The sequence below is a fragment of the Triticum urartu genome, chromosome 4, assembly GCF_003073215.2.
Source record: "Triticum urartu cultivar G1812 chromosome 4, Tu2.1, whole genome shotgun sequence".
NCBI classification, from domain to species: Eukaryota; Viridiplantae; Streptophyta; class Magnoliopsida; order Poales; family Poaceae; genus Triticum; species Triticum urartu.
In genome coordinates this window covers 117,768,894-117,789,042 of record NC_053025.1, presented here as the reverse complement: position 1 = coordinate 117,789,042, position 20,149 = coordinate 117,768,894, and positions in this window count along the sequence as shown.

Here is a 20,149-nt window from a genome sequence, read left to right as displayed (position 1 = left end):
GTCGGGGATGAGCGATGGTGTTTTCCTACCAATCTATCCCCCTAGGAGCATGTGCGTAGTACTTTGTGAAGGAAATATGCCCTAGAGGCAATAATAAAGTTATTATTTATTTCCTTATATCATGATAAATGTTTATTATTCATGCTAGAATTGTATTAACCGGAAACATAATACATGTGTGAATACATAGACAAACAGAGTGTCACTAGTATGCCTCTACTAGACTAGCTCGTTAATCGAAGATGGTTATGTTTCCTAACCATAGACAAAGATTTGTTATTTGATTAACGGGATCACATCATTAGGAGAATGATGTGATTGACTTGACCCATTCCGTTAGCTTTGCACTCGATCGTTTAGTATGTTGCTATTGCTTTCTTCATGACTTATACATGTTCCTATGACTATGAGATTATGCCACTCCCGTTTACCGGAGAACACTTTGTGTGCTACCAAACGTCACAACGTAACTGGGTGATTATAAAGGAGCTCTACAGGTGTCTCCAAAGGTACATGTTGGGTTGGCGTATTTCGAGATTAGGATTTGTCACTCCGATTGTCGGAGAGGTATCTCTGGGCCCTCTTGGTAATGCACATCACATAAGCCTTGCAAGCATTTCAACTAATGAGTTAGTTGCGAGATGATGTATTATGGAACGATTAAAGAGACTTGCCGGTAACGAGATTGAACTAGGTATTGAGATACCGACGATCGAATCTCGGGCAAGTAACATACCGATGACAAAGGGAACAACGTATGTTGTTATGCGGTCTGACCGATAAAGATCTTCGTAGAATATGTGGGAGCCAATATGAGCATCCAGGTTCCGCTATTGGTTATTGATCGGAGACGTGTCTCGGTCATGTCTACATTGTTCTCGAACCCGTAGGGTCCGCACGCTTAAGGTTTCGATGACAGTTATATTATGAGTTTATGAGTTTTGATGTACCGAAGGAGTTCGGAGTCCCGGATGAGATCGGGGACATGACGAGGAGTCTCGAAATGGTCGAGACGTAAAGATCGATATATTGGACGACTATATTCGGACATCGGAAAGGTTCCGAGTGGTTCGGGTATTTTTCGGAGTACCGGGGAGTTACGGGAATACGGGAGAAAAAGTATATGGGCCTTATTGGGCTTTAGGGGAGAGGGAGAGGCAGGCCGCCCCCCCCCCCCAAGGCCTAGTCCGAATTGGACTAGGGGGATGGGCTGCGCCCCCTCCTTCCTTCTCTTCCCTCTTCCCCTTCCTTGTCTCCTACTCCTACTACATGGAAGGACTCCTAGTTGGACTAGGAAAGGGGGAATCCTACTCCCGGTGGGAGTAAGACTCCCCTAGGGCGCGCCATAGAGAGGGCCGGCCCTCCCCTCCTCCACTCCTTTATATACGGGGGCAGGGGGCACCCCATAGACACACAAGTTGATCCACGTGATCATATTCTTAGCCGTGTGCGGTGCCCCCTTCCACCATAATCCTCGATAATATTGTAGCGGTGCTTAGGCGAAGCCCTGCCACGGTAGTACATCAAGATCGTCACCACACCGTCATGCTGACGGAACTCTTCCCCGACACTTTGCTGGATAGGAGTCCGGGGATCGTCATCGAGCTGAACGTGTGCTAAAACTTGGAGGTGTCGTAGTTTCGGTGCTTGATTGGTCGGGCCGTGAAGACGTACGACTACATCAACCGCGTTGTGCTAATGCTTCCGCTGTCGGTCTACAAGGGTACGTAGATCACACTCTCCCCTCTCGTTGCTATGCATCACCATGATCTTGCGTGTGCGTAGGAATTTTTTTGAAATTACTACGTTACCCAACACTTTGTTTCGATGACTAATAGATTTTTGCAATAAGTATGTGAGTTCTTTATGACTAATGTTGAGTCCATGGATTATACGCACTCTCACCCTTCCATCATTTCTAGCCTCTCTAGTACCGCGCAACTTTCGCCGGTACCATAAACTCACCATATACCTTCCTCAAAACAGCCACCATACCTACCTATCATGTCATTTCCATAGCCATTCCGAGATATATTGCCATGCAACTTTAATCATCATCATATACATGACTTGAGCATTCATTGTCATATTGCTTTGCATGATCGTAAAATAGCTAGCATGATGTTTTCATGGCTTGTCCGTTTTTTTGATGTCATTGCTACGCTAGATCATTGCACATCCCGGTACACCGCTGGAGGCATTCATATAGAGTCATATCCTTGTTCTAGATATCGAGATGTAATATTGAGTTGTAAGTAAATAAAAGTGTGATGATCATCATTATTAGAACATTGTCCCATGTGAGGTTATCAAAATAAAAGTGGCCAAAGAAGCCCCACAAAAAAAAGAGGCCAAAGAAGCCTACAAAAAAAGAAAAAAAAAAGAGAAAAACAAAAAAACCAAAAAAAATGAGAGAAAAAGAGAGAAGGGACAATGTTACTATCCTTTTACCACACTTGTGCTTCAGAGTAGCACCATGTTCTTCATATAGAGAGTCTCTTGAGTTATCACTTTCATATACTAGTGGGAATTTTCATTATAGAACTTGGCTTGTATATTCCAACGATGGGCTTCCTCAAATGCCCTAGGTCTTCATGAGCAAGCAAGTTGGATGCACACCCACTTAGTTTTGGTTAGAGCTTTCATATACTTATAGCTCTAGTGCGTCCGTTGCATGGCAATCCCTACTCACTCACATTGATATATATTGATGGGCGTCTCCATAGCCCGTTGATACGCCTAGTTGATGTGAGACTATCTTCTCCTTTTTGTCTTCTCCACAACCACCATTCTATTCCACCTATAGTGCTATGTCCATGGCTCACGCTCATGTATTGCGTGAAAGTTGAAAAGGTTTGAGAACGTCAAAAGTATGAAACAATTGCTTGGCTTGTCATGGGGTTGTGCATGATGTGAGTATTTTGTGTGGTGAAGATGGAGCATAGCCAGACTATATGATTTTGTAGGGATAACTTTCTTTGGCCATGTTATTTTGAAAAGACATGATTGCTTTATTAGTAGGCTTGAAGTATTATTGTTTTTATGTCAAATGATAGGCTATTGCTTTGAATCATTCGTATCTTAATATTCATGCCATGATTAGATTACATGATCAAGATTATGCTAGGTAGCATTCCACATCAAAAATTATTTTTTTATCATTTACCTACTCAAGGACGAGCAAGAATTAAGCTTGGGGATGCTGATATGTCTCCGTCGTATCTATAATTTTTGACTGTTCCATGCCAATATTATTGAACTTTCATATACTTTTGGCAACTTTTTATACTATTTTGGGACTAACATATTGATCCAGTGCCCAGTACCAGTTCCTCTTTGTTGCATGTTTTTTGTTTCGCAGAATATCCATATCAAACGGAGTCCAAACGGGATAAAAACTGACGGAGATTTTTTTGGAATATATATGATTTTGGGAAGAAAAATCCACGCGAGACGGTGCCCGAGGTGGCCATGAGGCAGGGGGCACGCCTGCCCCCCTGGGCGTGCCCCTGACTCTCGTGGGCCACCCGTAAGGCGGTTAATGCCCTTCTTTCGCCGCAAGAAAGCTAATTTCCGGATAGAGATCGTGTCAAAATTTCAGCCCAATCGGAGTTATGGATCTCCGGGAATATAAGAAACGGTGAAAGGGAAGAATCTGAGAACGCAGAAACAGAGAGAGACAGAGAGACAGATCCAATCTCGGAGGGGCTCTCGCCCCTCCCGCGCCATGGAGGCCATGGACCAGATGGGAAACCCTTCTCCCATCTAGGGAGGAGGTCAAGGAAGAAGAAGAAGGAGGGGGGCTCTCTCCCCCTCGCTTCCGGTGGCACCGGAGTGCCACCGGGGGCCATCATCATCACCGCGATCTACACCAACACCTCCGCCATCTTCACCAACATCTCCATCACCTTCCCCCCTCTATCTACAGCGGTCCACTCTCCCGCAACCCTCTGTACCCTTCATATTATTTTCCAATGATGTGTTGCCAACCTATGATGTCTGAGTAGATTTTCGTTGTCCTATCGGTGGTTGATGAATTGTTATGATTGATTTAATTTGCTTGTGGTTATGTTGATGTCCTTTGGTGCCCATCATATGATTGCGCGCATGGATCACACCCTAGGGTTAGTTGTATGTTGATAGGACTATGTATTGGAGGGCAAGAGTGACAGAAGCTTCAACCTAGCATAGAAATTGATGCATACGGGATTGAAGAGGGACCAATATATCTTAATGCTATGGTTGGGTTTTACCTTAATGAACATTAGTAGTTGTGGATGCTTGCTAATAGTTCCAATCATAAGTGCATAGAATTCCAAGTTAGGGATGACATGCTAGCAGTGGCCTCTCCCACATAATACTTGCTATCGGTCTAGTAAAGTAGTCAATTGCTTAGGGGCAATTTCGCAACTCCTACCACCACTTTTCCACACTCGCTATATTTAATTTATTGTTTCTTTATCTAAACAGCCCCTACTTTTTATTTACTTGCTCTTTATTATCTTTCAAACCTATCCAACAACACCTACAAAGTACCTCTAGTTTCATACTTGTTCTAGGTAAAGCGAACATCAAGCGTGCGTAGAGTTGTATCGGTGGTCGATAGAACTTGAGGGAATATTTGTTCTACCTTTAGCTCCTCGTTGGGTTCGACACTCTTACTTATCAAAAAATGTTGTGATCCCCTATACTTGTGGGTTATCAAGACGCGCTGCCCCAACTCTTCTTCCGCTGCACGGCACTGCGCGTCTAGTGGTAACGATCTGTGATCCATCTCCCGTAGCATGTTATTGGTTGTTCTGCTTGTAGGAAAATTTTATTTGCAGTCGATGCACCCTACCGTAGAACCTAACACTTTCGCATGTAGTTCCTCCACACCTTCAAACCCGAGCAGATCCTAAGCACTATGCAGCACACAATCCCCATGGTCGACATCCACCGGCTCCACCTTCCCGCTGCGCCAAGCACTACCCGAGACAGAGAACCACCATAGTTCCCAGCTGGAGCCATGAACCAGACGTGCCAATGCACGCCATGTGCGCCACCATACGCCTGCTGGAGACCGGAAGCTTCAGATCCACCACACCTACACCCCGCTCAGAGCCTCCCAACATCAGCCACTGCACCCTCGCACGCACAGCGAGCCACACATCGAAGAGTCATGCAGACCCGCCGCCGCCCCTGCCAGATCCGCAGGTCACCACGCCGGTAGTCGCTGCCCCTGCTGCCAAGCACCCACCGCCACACCAGATCCGGGCATGAGAGCCCCGGATCCGCCGCCCCGCCGGAGGTTGGGATTTCCCGGCCACTCGTGCAGCCCGCGCGATGGACCATGCGCTGGTGTTGGGGAACGCAGTATTAAATTTTTTCCTACGATCATGCAAGATCTATCTAGGAGATGCATAGCAACGAGAGGGAAGAGTGTGTCTACGTAGCCTCGTAGACCTAAAGCGCAAGCGTTTGGTAACGCGGTTGATGTAGTCAAACGTCTTTGCGACCCAACCAATCAAGTACCGAACGCACGGCACCTCCGTGATCTGCACACGTTGAGCTCGGTGACGTCCCTCGTACTCTTGATCCAGCTGAGGCCGAGGGTGAGTTCCGTCAGCATGACGGCGTGGTGACGGTGATGATGAAGTTACCGATGCAGGGCTTTGCCTAAGCACTACGACAATATGACCGAGGTGGAAAATTGTGGAGGGGGCACCACACACGGCTAAAGATCAACTTGTGTGTCTATGGGGTGCCCCCTCCCCCATATATAAAAGAGGGGGGAGGAGGCCGGCCGTGTTGGGGAACGTAGTAATTTCAAAAAATTTCCTACGCACACGCAAGATCATGGTGATGCATAGCAACAAGGGGAGAGTATGATCTACGTACCCTTGTAGATCGTAACGGAAGCGTTGACACAACGTAGAGGAAGTAGTCGTGCGTCTTCTTCCCGATCCGACCGATCCAAGCACCGTTACTTCGGCACCTCCGAGTTCTTAGCACACGTACAGCTCGATGACGATCCCCAGGCTCCGATCCAGCAAAGCGTCGGGGAAGAGTTCTGTCAGCACGACGGCGTGGTGACGATCTTGATGTTCTGCCGACGCAGGGCTTCGCCTAAGCACTACAACGATATGATCGAGGTGGAATATGGTGGCAGGGGGCACCGCACACGGCTAAGGAACGATCTCAATGATCAACTTGTGTGTCTAGAGGTGCCCCCTGCCTCCGTATATAAAGGAGCCAAGGGGGAGGGGTGCGGCCAGCCCTATGGAGGCGCAGGAGGAGTCCTACTCCTACCGGGAGTAGGACTCCCCCCCCCAATCCTATTCCAAATAGGACTCCCAAGGGGGAAAGAGAGAGAGAGGTGGCCGGCCACCTCTCCTAGTCCTAATAGGACTAGGGGAGGGGGGAGGCGCGCAGCCCACTATGGCAGCCCCTTTCACCTTTCCACTAAAGCCCAATAAGGCCCATATGACTCCCGGGGGGTTCCGGTAACCTCCCGGTAATCCGGTAAAATCCTGATTTCACCCGGAACACTTCCGATGTCCAAACATAGGCTTCCAATATATCAATCTTTACGTCTCGACCATTTCGAGACTCCTCGTCATGTCCGTGATCACATCCGGGACTCCGAACAACCTTCGGTACATCAAAATGCATAAACTCATAATAACTGTCATCGTAACGTTAAGCGTGCGGACCCTACAGTTCGAGAACAATGTAGACATGACTGAGACACATCTCTGGTCAATAACCAATAGCGGGACCTGGATGCCCATATTGGTTCCTACATATTCTACGAAGATCTTTTATCGGTCAGACCGCATAACAAAATATGTTGTTCCCTTTGTCATCGGTATGTTACTTGCCCGAGATTCGATCGTCGGTATCCAATACCTAGTTCAATCTCGTTACCGGCAAGTCTCTTTACTTGTTCCGTAATACATCATCCCGCAACTAACTCATTAGTTGCAATGCTTGCAAGGCTTATGTGATGTGCATTACCGAGAGGGCCCAGAGATACCTCTCCGACAATCGGAGTGACAAATCCTAATCTTGAAATATGCCAACCCAACATCTACCTTTCGAGACACCTGTAGTACTCCTTTATTATCACCCAGTTACGTTGTGACGTTTGGTAGCACCCAAAGTGTTCCTCCGGCAAACGGGAGCTGCATAATCTCATAGTCATAGGAACATGTATAAGTCATGAAGAAAGCAAATAGCAACATACTAAACGATCAGGTGCTAAGCTAATGGAATGGGTCATGTCAATCAGATCATTCAACTAATGATGTGACCTCGTTAATCAAATATCAACTCTTTGTTTATGGTTAGGAAACATAACCATCTTTGATTAACGAGCTAGTCTAGTAGAGGCATACTAGTGATACTCTGTTTGTCTATGTATTCACACATGTATTATGTTTCCGGTTAATACAATTCTAGCATGAATAATAAACATTTATCATGATATAAGGAAATAAATAATAACTTTATTATTGCCTCTAGGGCATATTTCCTTTAGTCTCCCACTTGCACTAGAGTCAATAATCTAGATTAAACTGTAATGATTCTAACACCCATGGAGTCTTGGTGCTGATCATATTTTGCTCGTGGAAGAGGCTTAGTCAACGGGTCTGCAACATTCAGATCCGTATGTATCTTGCAAATCTCTATGTCTCCCACCTGGACTAGATCCCGGATGGAATTGAAGCGTCTCTTGATGTGCTTGGTCCTTTTGTGAAATCTGGATTCCTTTGCCAAGGCAATTGCACCAGTATTGTCACAAAAGATTTTCATTGGACCCGATGCACTAGGTATGATACCTAGATCGGATATGAACTCCTTCATCCAGACTCCTTCGTTCGCTGCTTCCGAAGCAGCTATGTATTCCGCTTCACATGAAGATCCCGCTACGACGCTTTGTTTAGAACTGCACCAACTGACAGCTCCACCGTTTAATGTAAACACGTATCCGGTTTGCGATTTAGAATCGTCCGGATCAGTGTCAAAGCTTGCATCAACGTAACCTTTTACGGTGAGCTCTTTGTCACCTCCATATACGAGAAACATATCCTTAGTCCTTTTCAGGTATTTCAGGATGTTCTTGACCGCTGTCCAGTGATCCACTCCTGGATTACTTTGGTACCTCCCTGCTAAACTTATAGCAAGGCACACATCAGGTCTGGTACACAGCATTGCATACATGATAGAGCCTATGGCTGAAGCATAGGGAATATCTTTCATTTTCTCTCTATCTTCTGTAGTGGTCGGGCATTGAGTCTGACTCAACTTCACACCTTGTAACACAGGCAAGAACCCTTTCTTTGCTTGATCCATTTTGAACTTCTTCAAAATCTTGTCAAGGTATGTGCTTTGTGAAAGTCCAATTAAGCGTCTTGATCTATCTCTATAGATCTTTATGCCTAATATGTAAGCAGCTTCACCGAGGTCTTTCATTGAAAAACTCTTATTCAAGTATCCCTTTATGCTATCCAGAAATTCTATATCATTTCCAATCAATAATATGTCATCCACATATAATATCAGAAATGCTACAGAGCTCCCACTCACTTTCTTGTAAATACAGGCTTCTCCGAAAGTCTGTATAAACCCAAATGCTTTGATCACACTATCAAAGCGTTTATTCCAACTCCGAGAGGCTTGCACCAGTCCATAAATGGATCGCTGGAGCTTGCACACTTTGTTAGCTCCCTTTGGATCAACAAAACCTTCTGGTTGCATCATATACAACTCTTCTTCCAGAAATCCATTCAGGAATGCAGTTTTGACATCCATCTGCCAAATTTCATAATTATAAAATGCGGCAATTGCTAACACGATTCGGACAGACTTAAGCATCGCTACGGGTGAGAAGGTCTCATCGTAGTCAACCCCTTGAACTTGTCGAAAACCTTTTGCGACAAGTCGAGCTTTATAGACAGTAACATTACCGTCAGCTTTAGTCTTTTTCTTGAAGATCCATTTATTCTCAATTGCTTGCCGATCATCGTGCAAGTCAACCAAAGTCCATACTTTGTTCTCATACATGGATCCCATCTCAGATTTCATGGCTTCAAGCCACTTTGCGGAATCTGGGCTCACCATCGCTTCTTCATAGTTCGTAGGTTCATCATGATCTAGTAGCATGACTTCCAGAACTGGATTATCGTACCACTCTGGTGCGGATCTTACTCTGCCTGATCTACGAGGTTCAATAGTATCTTGTTCTGAAGTTTCATGATCATTATCATTAACTTCCTCACTTATTGGTGTAGGTGTCGCAGAAACAGTTTTCTGTGATGTACTACTTTCCAACAAGGGAGCAGGTACAGTTACCTCGTCAAGTTCTACTTTCCTCCCACTCACTTCTTTCGAGAGAAACTCCTTCTCAAGAAAGTTTCCGAATTTAGCAACAAAAGTCTTGCCTTCGGATCTGTGATAGAAGGTGTATCCAATAGTTTCCTTTGGATATCCTATGAAGACACATTTCTCCAATTTGGGTTCGAGCTTATCAGGTTGAAGCTTTTTCACATAAGCATCGCAGCCCCAAACTTTCAGAAACGACAACTTTGGTTTCTTGCCAAGCCATAGTTCATAAGGCGTCATCTCAACGGATTTTGATGGTGCCCTGTTTAACGTGAATGCGGCCGTCTCTAGAGCGTATCCCCAAAATGATAGCGGTAAATCAGTAAGAGACATCATAGATCGCACCATATCTAGTAAAGTACGATTACGACGTTCGGACACACCATTACGCTGTGGTGTTCCGGGTGGCGTGAGTTGCGAAACTATTCCACAATTTTTCAAATGTACACCAAACTCGTAACTCAAATATTCTCCTCCACGATCAGATCGTAGAAACTTTATTTTCTTGTTACGATGATTTTCCACTTCACTCTGAAATTCTTTGAACTTTTCAAATGTTTGAGACTTATGTTTCATTAAGTAGATATAACCATATCTGCTTAAATCATCTGTGAAGGTGAGAAAATAACGATATCCGCCACGAGCCTCAATATTCATCGGACCACATACATCTGTATGTATGATTTCCAACAAATCTGTTGCTCTCTCCATAGTACCGGAGAATGATGTTTTAGTCATCTTGCCCATGAGGCACGGTTCGCAAGTACCAAGCGATTCATAATCAAGTGGTTCCAAAAGTCCATCAGTATGGAGTTTCTTCATGCGCTTTACACCGATATGACCTAAACGGCAGTGCCACAAATAAGTTGCACCATCATTATCAACTCTGCATCTTTTGGTTTCAACATTATGAATATGTGTATCACTGCTCTCGAGATTCAATAAGAATAGACCACTCTTCAAGGGTGCGTGACCATAAAAGATATTACTCATATAAATAGAACAACCATTATTCTCTGATTTAAATGAATAACCGTCTCGCATCAAACAAGATCCAGATATAATGTTCATGCTTAACGCTGGCACCAAATAACAATTATTTAGGTCTAATACTAATCCCGAAGGTAGATGTAGAGGTAGCGTGCCGACCGCGATCACATCGACTTTGGAACCTGTTTCCCACGCGCATCGTCACCTCGTCCTTAGCCAATCTTCGCTTAATCCGTAGCCCCTGTTTCGAGTTGCAAATATTAGCAACAGAACCAGTATCAAATACCCAGGTGCTACTGCGAGCATTAGTAAGGTACACATCAATAACATGTATATCATATATACCTTTGTTCACCTTGCCATCCTTCTTATCCGCCAAATACTTTGGGCAGTTCCGCTTCCAGTGACCAGTCTGCTTGCAGTAGAAGCACTCAGTTTCAGGCTTAGGTCCAGACTTGGGTTTCTTCTCTTGAGCGGCAACTTGCTTGCCGTTCTTCTTGAAGTTCCCCTTCTTCTTCCCTTTGCCCTTTTTCTTGAAACTAGTGGTTTTGTTAACCATCAACACTTGATGCTCCTTTTTGATTTCTACCTCCGCAGCTTTCAGCATTGCGAAGAGCTCGGGAATAGTCTTGTTCATCCCTTGCATATTATAGTTCATCACGAAGCTCTTGTAGCTTGGTGGCAGTGATTGTCAATGACGCAATCATCTGGAAGATTAACTCCCAATTGAATCAAGTGATTATTATACCCAGACATTTTGAGTATATGCTCACTAACAGAACTGTTCTCTTCCATCTTGCAGCTATAGAACTTATTGGAGACTTCATATCTCTCAATCCGGGCATTTGCTTGAAATATTAACTTCAACTCCTGAAACATCTCATATGCTCCATGACGTTCAAAACGTCGTTGAAGTCCCGATTCTAAGCCGTAAAGCATGGCACACTGAACTATCGAGTAGTCATCAGCTTTGCTCTGCCAGACGTTCATAACATCTGGTGTTGCTACAGCAGCAGGCCTGGCACCCAGTGGTGCTTCCAGGACGTAATTCTTCTGTGCAGCAATGAGGATAATCCTCAAGTTACGGACCCAGTCCGTGTAATTGCTACCATCATCTTTCAACTTTGCTTTCTCAAGGAACGCATTAAAATTCAACGGAACAACAGCACGAGCCATCTATCTACAATCAACATAAACAAGCAAGATACTATCAGGTACTAAGTTCATGATAAATTTAAGTTCAATTAATCATATTACTTAAGAACTCCCACTTAGATAGACATCCCTCTAATCCTCTAAGTGATCACGTGATCCAAATCAACTAAACCATGTCCGATCATCACGTGAGATGGAGTAGTTTATCGGTGAACATCATTATGTTGATCATATCTACTATATGATTCACGCTCGACCTTTCGGTCTCTGTGTTCCGAGGCCATATCTGTATATGCTTGGCTCGTCAAGTATAACCTGAGTATTCCGCGTGTGCAACTGTTTTGCACCCGTTGTATTTGAACGTAGAGCCTATCACACCCGATCATCACGTGGTGTCTCAGCACGAAGAACTTTCGCAATGGTGCATACTCAGGGAGAACACTTCTTGATAATTTAGTGAGAGATCATCTTATAATGCTACCGTCAATCAAAGCAAGATAAGATGCATAAAAAGATAAACATCACATGCAATCAATATAAGTGATATGATATGGCCATCGTCATCTTGTGCCTGTGATCTCCATCTCCGAAGCACCGTCATGATCACCATCGTTACCGGCGCGACACCTTGATCTCCATCGTAGCATCGTTGTCGTCTTGCCAATCTTATGCTTCCACGATTATCGCTACCGTTTAGTGATAAAGTAAAGCATTACATCGTGATTGCATTGCATACAATAAAGCGACAACCATATGGCTCCTGCCAGTTGCCGATAACTCGGTTACAAAACATGATCATCTCATACAATAAAATTTAGCATCATGCCTTGACCATATCACATCACAACATGCCCTGCAAAAACAAGTTAGACGTCCTCTACTTTGTTGTTGCAAGTTTTATGTGGCTGCTACGGGCTTTAAGCAAGAACCAATCTCACCTACGCATCAAAACCACAACGATAGTTTCTCAAATAGACTCCGTTTTAACCTTCGGAAGGACCGAGCGTAGCCACACTCGGTTCAACTAAAGTTGGAGAGACAGTCGCCCGCAAGCCATCTATGTGCAAAGCACGTCGAGGGAACCGGTCTCGCGTAAGCGTACGCGTAAGGTTGGTCCGGGTCGTCTCTTCCAACAATACCGCCGAACCAAAGTATGACATGTTGGTAGGCAGTATGACTTCTATTGTCCACAACTCACTTGTGTTCTACTCGTGCAAATAACATCAAACCATAAAACCTAGGCTCGGATGCCACTGTTGGGGAACGTAGTAATTTCAAAAAAATTCCTACGCACACGCAAGATCATGGTGATGCATAGCAATGAGGGGAGAGTATGATCTATGTACCCTTGTAGATCGTAACGGAAGCATTGACACAACGTAGAGGAAGTAGTCGTACGTCTTCTTCCCGATCCGACCGATCCAAGCACCGTTACTCCGGCACCTCCGAGTTCTTAGCACACGTACAGCTCGATGACGATCCCTGGGCTCCGATCCAGCAAAGCGTCGGGGAAGAGTTCCGTCAGCACGACGGCGTGGTGACGATCTTGATGTTCTACCGACACAGGGCTTCGCCTAAGCACTACATATGATCGAGGTGGAATATGGTGGCAGGGGGCACCGCACACGGCTAAGGAACGATCTCAATGATCAACTTGTGTGTCTAGAGGTGCCCCCTGCCTCCGTATATAAAGGAGCCAAGGGGGAGGGGTGCGGCCAGCCCTATGGAGGCGCAGGAGGAGTCCTACTCCTACCGGGAGTAGGACTCCCCCCCCCCCAATCCTATTCCAAATAGGACTCCCAAGGGGGAAAGAGAGAGAGAGGTGGCCGGCCACCTCTCCTAGTCCTAATAGGACTAGGGGAGGGGGGAGGCGCGCAGCCCACTATGGCAGCCCCTTTCACCTTTCCACTAAAGCCCAATAAGGCCCATATGACTCCCGGGGGTTCCGGTAACCTCCCGGTAATCCGGTAAAATCCTGATTTCACCCGGAACACTTCCGATGTCCAAACATAGGCTTCCAATATATCAATCTTTACGTCTCGACCATTTCGAGACTCCTCGTCATGTCCGTGATCACATCCGGGACTCCGAACAACCTTCGGTACATCAAAATGCATAAACTCATAGTAACTGTCATCGTAACGTTAAGCATGCGGACCCTACGGTTCGAGAACAATGTAGACATGACTGAGACACATCTCTGGTCAATAACCAATAGCGGGACCTGGATGCCCATATTGGTTCCTACATATTCTACGAAGATCTTTTATCGGTCAGACTGCATAACAACATACGTTGTTCCCTTTGTCATCGGTATGTTACTTGCCCGAGATTCGATCGTCGGTATCCAATACCTAGTTCAATCTCATTACCGGCAAGTCTCTTTACTCGTTCCGTAATACATCATCCTGCAAATAACTCATTAGTTGCAATGCTTGCAAGGCTTATGTGATGTGCATTACCGAGAGGGCCCAGAGATACCTCTCCGACAATCGGAGTGACAAATCCTAATCTTGAAATATGCCAACCCAACATCTACCTTTGGAGACACCTGTAGTACTCCTTTATTATCACCCAGTTACGTTGTGACGTTTGGTAGCACCCAAAGTGTTCCTCCGGCAAACGGGAGCTGCATAATCTCATAGTCATAGGAACATGTATAAGTCATGAAGAAAGCAAATAGCAACATACTAAACGATCGGGTGCTAAGCTAATGGAATGGGTCATGTCAATCAGATCATTCAACTAATGATGTGACCTCGTTAATCAAATAACAACTCTTTGTTTATGGTTAGTAAACATAACCATCTTTGGTTAACGAGCTAGTCTAGTAGAGGCATACTAGTGATACTATGTTTGTCTATGTATTCACACATGTATTATGTTTCCGGTTAATACAATTCTAGCATGAATAATAAACATTTATCATGATATAAGGAAATAAATAATAACTTTATTATTGCCTCTAGGGCATATTTCCTTCAGGCCGGCCACAAGGGGCGCGCCCAAGGGGAGCAATCCTACTCCTAGTATGTAACATCCCAAATTTTCAATTTGGAATGTTATACATTAGATCATCATTGCATATCATATTTTATTTGCTTTTGGTTTTGATCCTAGAAATTCTACGCAACTCAAGGACCCACGGAGAGAGTTGGGGATTTCGTTATTTTCATATTTGAGTTTTCTCAAATTTTGAGAATAGGATCATTTGATTTTAATTATTTTATCATCAATTATTTCTATTACAAAAATATGAGAGAGGGAATAAAATGACTTTCCCAAAATAAAGAAATATTGAGGATTTAATAAAAAAATCAAATAAGATTTTATTTCGGAGTTTTTCGTTATTTTATTTGAATTTAGGAAAAAAGTGCGTTTTTCAAAATTGCATTTAGGCCCCAAATAAATATTCACCTTGTGTGGCTTGATTTTAGAAACCCGGGAAAATTTATTTCGGGATTTTTGGAGTCCGTTTAGTATTTCTTTTTATTTTTCTTCTGCGCGTAATTATTATAGAAAAAACGACCTAACCGGGCCATGTCCGCCTGGGACTCTGGCCCGGCAGGCTTTATAAGCAGGGGCACCCGACCCCCACAGCCCACCGAGCCGCCGCCGCCCAAACCCTAGCGCGCCGCCGCCGCCCGAGGTTCGCCTCGCCTCGAAATCCGTGCCGTCGTTCTTTTCCGAAAAACCGTCGGTTTTTCTTTAGTTTCGGTTTTTTTAATAGATCGGTTTTTCCGATTTATTTATTTAGCGAGCGTTCGTTCGTTCTAGCGAACGTTCGTCGTTTTTCTTTTTCTCGGATTAAATCCGTGATTTTTCTGATCGCGATTTCTGATCTGATTTTCGTTTTAGTATAACTTTTCACTCGTTTATCGAAATCAGGCGATTCAAGCGCCTGGAGTTTCGTCTCGAAACCCTCTATCCGTTTAACCAACTTAAACAAGTTTTTTCTACTGTAAAAATTGCCTTAGATCCAGATTAGTAGAACGAAGTTGTGTTCTATCGCCGTTTGACTTTCGTTGTTTTGTTTGATTTGATTCTTTCTGCCAACCGGAGTTCTTAAGTTGAACTTTCTGGTTAGATCTCTTATTTGAGTTTTACCTGTGCATTAGATGAGTACTTATTTTATGCTTGTTTGTTTGTCTGCGATAGAATACCCGGAGTGCGCCACTTGTTACTTCGAATCTCTAGGTTTCGCGGATCATCAGTAAGGCAAGTAACACTTTGATCATGCCTTTTCTACTACCCAGTTTTATTGCATTAGATGAATCCTCAAACATTCCATGATTAGGATCTAATTAAATTGTGGGATGAGAAGTAGTTGAGGTAGTACCTATCACCTATTGTATATCAAACCTTTGGGGAGTTACTTCTACGTTGCCATTATGCCATGCTATGCTAGTAGACGTGGATTGGGTGAGTGATATCAATGACAGATGTGAGTTTGTTAATTAATGGTTTATCTAAGGTGGCAACTTAAATACACATCTGGGTGGATTGAGGTACCTGGGTATTCCAGGATTGCCTGTTTTCTTTATGGACCACCACCCAGACCCAAAGGGATCATGAGACTATTCATACTAGAAACTTCCGTGTGCAGCCACAAGCTATTATGGGCTCTAGCATAGTTGACTAAGTCGTGCGAACTCTTACAGTGGTAGACTAGCAGATGTAGGGGATGTAGGTGGTACGGTCTACCCGATCGTAAGGTGCTAGCGCTTCTGAAAGACTATGTCTCGGTCATCCGTCTTCTCAAACACCATGTAGTGCGAGAAACCAAACGGAGGCGATCGAGTCTTGTGGGGAAAAGTGCGCAAACCTCTACAGAGTGTAATAAACTAATCATGATTAGTCGTGTCCCCGGTTATGGACATCTTGAGTATCTAGTACTTGGATTATCATGTGAATCTCAACATGTTACTCTAAATTAATTGTATGGGGTTTTCTTAATGATGATGCTTAATTGGGATTGAGGATGCTGTCAACCATTCTCAATGTTTAATAACTACCATGATAGTTAAATAAAATTTATTCCTTTGTAGTAGGGAAAAATTGGCTTTACGCAAAACTGTAACCATAGAGCTTTCCACCAACCAAATATGCATATAGTATAGCAGTTTCATTCCATTACTCTCTATGTGTTACCTTGCCAGCATATTCCATGTGCTGACCCATTTCGGGCTGCAACGTTAATGTTGCAGACTTTTCAGACGACGATTAAGGAGTTTTTAGGTCGTGGTTCTATACTCAGTGATGCCGTTGGAGTTGATGGACTCACTTATCTTCCAAGCCTTCCGCTGTTATCGTTATTAGATGGCCTTAAGCCATATTTATTGTAATAAGTTCTCTTTTGAGACTCTCGATGTAATAAGTGTGTGATTGCTACTCTGTTATAAATCCTCCGAGTACTGTGTGGTGTCAGCATTACTGATCCAGGGATGACATCGGAGCACAGAGATCAGACTGTTTGAGGTCTGGTCGCTACAGAGATGGTATCAGAGCACACGCTGACTGTAGGACACGACCACTAAGCTAAAGACCTGGAATACTATTCACCCTCTTCTCTTCTGACCTCTCATCTTTTCTACTCTTTAGGATGGCGGATGCAAGGAATAAGTTCACGCAACCGGAAGAAGATACACCCTTCGGACGTCACTTGAAGGAAGTCACTAGATACCTGAACATAGGAGTACCAAGCTTCACCGGAACCTACAACGCCACTTTACCTGAAGAAGAGCGCTGGATGATTCAAGTTCAAGTTCCCAGAAGGACGTTCATGCCAGTCACTGATCCCATAGGGTTTTCTTTTGATGCACCAACTTGGAGTCTAGGAAAGAGCATGGCAGCTCACATCACCATGAGACGCATTGGAGAAGTCTACCGCAATGATCTCAAGGATACTATTTACCAGATTTGTGGGCGCCGAGATGAGCACTGGGAGATGATCAGCACCAGAAAGGATAGATCAATTGCAGCTTTTATCCAGGAGTTAAACCATCACATTCGACGACAGGAGAACCAGATGTGTGCCGACATGATAGACCTGAAGAAGGCAAGGACAAGAATCAAAGAACTGGAGGAAGAACTCAAGGCTACACATGAAGATTATGAAGAGGAAATTGAAGTATTGGTGGAGAAGAATGACGATCTGATCAAGAAGATCGGAATATTTATGGGAGACCCAACACCAGTAGATGAAGACGAAGAACCCAAGGAGATTCGCCCGGAAGACTACATCATCATCGACAACACCGATTCGAACCCAGATGATAGCAATGATGACTATATTGATGAAGCAGGAGCAGATATCATGGAGTCTGCAACCGAAGAATATTTCTAGTAGACCACCTCATCAGTAGTAGTAGTCCACCATGTAAATACAGTAGTCCGAGCACTTTTGCGATAGTTAGATCGATTGTATGCCCTTGTTTGATTGAATGAAGTGAATTGTTTGATTTTGCCTCATGTGCATATGGATAGTGTTTTCTCTTTAGACCCCCTCTATTCTTAAATCTCATCTTTTCTGAACCCTCAGATGCCTCCAAGACGTGACCCCGGATTTACCTTTCCACCGGAGCTCACCCAGTTGATCCAGCAGCAGAACACATTGATGCAGTTGCTAGTCCAGAATCAGAATCAGGGGAACAACAACAACAACCCACCACCACCACCACCTGTTGATCACTTAGCCCGTTTTCTTAGGCTAAATCCGCTGGTGTTTTCCAGTAGCACCGAGCTGATAGTAGCAGATGATTGGCTCCGCAAGACAGCTAGAGAGTTGACCACAGCAGGATGCACAGATGCGGAGAAGGTGAAGTTTGCTGCACATCAGCTTGAAGGACCCTCAGCATCATGGTGGGAGAATTTCACAGCCACTTTCCCTGTCGACACTGTCACATGGGACCAGTTTCAGCAGGCTTTTCGTACTGCCCATGTTTCAGCAGGAGCTATGGCCATGAAGAAGCATGAGTTTCGCAACTTGCGCCAAGGAGGACGGATAGTTGGCCAGTATGTGGAGGACTTTAATAAATTAGCACGTTATGCCCCAGATGACGTTGCTACCGATGCAGCTAAGTAGGAGAAGTTTCTGGAAGGACTGAATGATGAGTTGAGCATGCAGTTGATGGTAGCAACCTTCAACAACTACCAGGAGTTGGTAGACCGTGATCTTATGATTGAAGGCAAGCAGCAGCAAATTGAGAACCGCAAGAGGAAGTATGGACAAGGAAAGTACCATTCAGGAGCTCAGCAGAAGCCATGTTTTACCCCTAGACCGGGAGGAAATTTTCAGCATACCCATGGAGGAGGTAGCTCGCACAATCACAATGGCACCAAGAATGGTAATGGGAATGGAGGAAGCAATGGCCAGAATCGCACCAACCCATCAACCCCAGCCAAGAAGGACCTGAGCCAAGTCACTTGCTTTAAGTGCCAGAAGACCGGACATTATGCCAATGAATGTCCTGAATCCCAGAATGGAAATGGCAATGGAAGCTCTAGGAAGAAGCCGAACCCTTTCAACAGGGGACAGGTGAACCACGTTAGCGTGGAGGAGGTTGAAGAGCAGCCGGATGCAGTAATCGGTAAGTTTTTGGTTAAGTCATTTACTGCACTCGTTCTTTTCGATACTGGTGCATCGCATTCATACATATCAAGGGGATTTGTGGATAAGTATAAACTGCCAACCCAAGCCCTTAGGTCACCCATGTTAGTAACCTCGCCTGGAGCAGAATATATGGCTAGTCTATGGTGTGATCGGTTACCATTAAGGATTGGTAACTATGTTTTTCCCTCAGACCTAATAGTATTGGGATCCCAAGGATTGGATGTGATATTAGGCATGGATTGGTTATCAAAGTATGAAGGGAATATTGAATGTGCTAGTAAGTCAATTTTTTTACCACCCCAGAAGGGAGAAGGATCAAGTATGTATCCCGACATGTGCCAAAGAGGACACAAGTAAATTGCTTAACAGGAGTTGTGCAGGAGGAAGTACTAGTGGTAAAGGAATTCCCTGATGTATTTCCAGAGGAGTTGCCAGGCATGCCACCAGATAGAGACATTGAGTTTTTGATTGAGCTAATGCCAGGCACAGGGCCAATATCAAAGAGACCATACAGGATGCCTGCAAAGGATTTGATGGAAATTAAGAAGCAGATTAAAGAGTTACTGGATAAGGGATATATTCGCCCAAGTTCTTCGCCTTAGGGATCGCCAGTACTTCTAGTGGAGAATAAGGATGGATCGTTAAGAATGGTTGTCGATTATCGGGGATTGAATGAAGTAACGATTAAGAACAAGTACCCACTACCAATGATCAATGATCTGTTTGATCGATTGCAAGGAGCTAAGGTATTTTCCAAGATCGATCTGCGAGCAGGATACCACCAGTTGAAGATTCGAGAACAGGATATTCCTAAGACAGCTTTTACCACCAGGTATGGGCTGTACGAGTATACCGTTATGTCATTTGGTCTGACTAACGCACCTGCCTATTTTATGAACATGATGAACAAAGTGTTTATGGAGTTCTTGGATAAGTTCGTCGTGGTGTTCATTGATGATATCCTGGTTTACCCAAAAACTAAGAGGAGCATAAGGAACATTTGCGTTTGGTTCTTGGAAAGCTCAG